Source organism: Micropterus dolomieu, unplaced genomic scaffold, assembly GCF_021292245.1.
Source record: "Micropterus dolomieu isolate WLL.071019.BEF.003 ecotype Adirondacks unplaced genomic scaffold, ASM2129224v1 contig_9709, whole genome shotgun sequence".
In the NCBI taxonomy this organism is placed as follows: domain Eukaryota; kingdom Metazoa; phylum Chordata; class Actinopteri; order Centrarchiformes; family Centrarchidae; genus Micropterus; species Micropterus dolomieu.
In genome coordinates, this window is record NW_025738695.1 from 1 (window position 1) to 2,711 (window position 2,711).

Consider the following 2,711-nt stretch of genomic DNA (forward strand, 5'->3'; position numbering starts at 1 on the left):
CCTGAACACGTCTCAGACTGGGTCAAGTAAAGTACACCAGACTGGGTCAAGTAAACTGCACCTGAACACGTCTCAGACTGGGTCAAGTAAACTGCACCAGACTGGGTCAAGTAAACTGCACCTGAACACGTCTCAGACTGGGTCAAGTAAACTGCACCTGAACACGTCTCAGACTGGGTCAAGTAAACTACAGACTGGGTCAAGTAAACTACACCTGAACACGTCTCAGACTGGGTCAAGTAAACTGCACCTGAACACGTCTCAGACTGGGTCAAGTAAAGTACACCAGACTGGGTCAAGTAAACTGCACCTGAACACGTCTCAGACTGGGTCAAGTAAACTGCACCTGAACACGTCTCAGACTGGGTCAAGTAAACTGCACCTGAACACGTCTCAGACTGGGTCAAGTAAACTGCACCTGAACACGTCTCAGACTGGGTCAAGTAAAGTACACCAGACTGGGTCAAGTAAACTGCACCTGAACACGTCTCAGACTGGGTCAAGTAAACTGCACCTGAACACGTCTCAGACTGGGTCAAGTAAACTACAGACTGGGTCAAGTAAACTACACCTGAACACGTCTCAGACTGGGTCAAGTAAACTGCACCTGAACACGTCTCAGACTGGGTCAAGTAAACTGCACCTGAACACGTCTCAGACTGGGTCAAGTAAACTACAGACTGGGTCAAGTAAACTGCACCTGAACACGTCTCAGACGGGGTCAAGTAAACTGCACCTGAACACGTCTCAGACTGGGTCAAGTAAACTGCACCTGAACACGTCTCAGACTGGGTCAAGTAAACTGCACCTAAATGTGGGTTGGGCTTTCTTTTTGTGTTTCTCGTCTCAGTGACGGAGTTCTCCAAGAAGACCGGAGACTACCCGAGTCTGTCAGCCACCGACATCAAAGTCCTGGCTCTGACCTACCAGCTGGAGCTGGAGCACGTCGGCTCCCAGCACCTGAAGAAAGAGCCAGAAGTCAAGGTACAGATGCTGCTTTCACTGCTGTCAGAAACAACATGTAAATCAGAATGGTTTGAGGTAGTTTGAATATACACTAAGCAAAATTATAAACGCAACACTTTTGTTTTTGCCCCCATTCATCATGAGCTGAACTCAAAGATCTAAGACTTTCTCTCTGTACACAAAAGGCCTAGTTCTCTCAAATATTGTCCATAAATCTGTAAAAATCTGTGTTAGTGAGCTCTTCTCCTTTGCCCAGATAATCCATCCACCTCACAGGTGTGGCATATCAAGATGCTGATCAGACAGCATGGGTACTGCACAGGTGTGCCTTGGGCTGGCTATAATAAAAGGCCTTAGGCTGGCCACAATAAAAGGCCACACCAAAATGTGCAGTTTCACTGTATTGGGGTCCGGAAACCAGTCAGTATCTGGTGTGACCACCATTTGCCTCACGCAGTACAACACATCTCCTTTGCATAGAGGTGATCAGGTTGTTGATTGTGGCCTGTGGAGTGTTTGTCCACTCCTCAACGGCTGGCTGTGCGAAGTTCCAGTCAGGTCCACACCCCAACGAGGACGACGAGCATGCAGATGAGCTTCCCTGAGACGGTTCCTGGCGGTTTGTGTAGAAATTCTTTGGTTATGCAAACCGATTGTTGCAGCAGCTGTCCGGGTGGCTTGGTCTCAGACCATCTTGGAGGTGAAGATGCTGGATGTGGAGGTCCTGGGCTGCTGTGGTTACACGTGGTCTGCGGTTGTGAGGCCGGTTGGATGTACTGCCAAATTCTCTGAAACGCCTTTGGAGACGGCTTATGAACATTCAGTTCACGGGCAACAGATCTGGTGGACAGTCAGCATGCCGATTGCACGCTCCCTCAAAACTTGTGACATCTGTGGCATCGTGCTGTGTGATGGAACTGCACGTTTTGGAGTTTGTGGGGGGAAAAACAAAAGTGTGTATGATTTGCGTCTCTTTTGATGGAGCTTGGCAGGTTGACTCTTTATCTCAGGGGACTAAATGTTTGTGTTTCAGGTAAAAGTCCAGAGCACGAAGCGCCACCCAGAGACTCCGCTTAACGTCGCAGGATTTCACTTCCCCTCCAAGGTAAAACTCTCTTGATAGTTTGACTTATCCAGCCCTGTCGTTTCTGTAATAAGGACGATCTTCTGCAGTCGCTATAAGTTGATTTAACCTGTCATTGAAGAGTAAAATCCAGTCTGTACCTTGATGCTCCTTCAGAAGCCCGTGGACAGTTTGAACGTCCGACAGACTCCAACAAAGACGGAGACGTCGTCAGACCCTGCAGCCAGTGACGAGTTTAACAGCTTCCACTTCTGGAGAGAGCCGCTGCCCTCCATCGACAGCGACTTGCTGGAGTTACTGGTGAGTCAACCAACTGGAAGCGCTCCGTGGTTTTGTTAGGGTTGAATATATTGTAAAATGCGCTACTTTGGCTCTGATGTAGCTAGTTCTCTGTCTGTAGTCTCACTCAATGACCCGCCCACGGCACTATCTGATTGGTTACACTCACAAGTAATAGCCTATCAACACTTGCGAGACATTTGCTCCGGTGAGTAGTGGAGCTGTGTGTCGAAGGGAAGCCGGACTTTACTGCTGAAGCGGGAGTAAACATCACAATCTGATGATCTGTTTCTATAATGACGGCAGCCCAGTGTCCCTGTTACACATGAACATGTCCGAACACACAGCTATGGTGTTTAGGCCTTTTAAATCAGCCGCTCTC

The 2,711-nt window shown here is 48.6% G+C and overlaps 1 long non-coding RNA gene across 1 annotated transcript; it reads left to right on the forward strand.

Moving 5' to 3' along the window:
• Positions 1–2,370, forward strand: LOC123965438. Its single transcript, XR_006823703.1, has 4 exons — positions 1–21; positions 851–984; positions 2,000–2,071; positions 2,207–2,370. It is a non-coding gene; the product is annotated as an uncharacterized LOC123965438 (long non-coding RNA).
• The last annotated feature ends 341 nt before the right edge of the window (positions 2,371–2,711 follow it).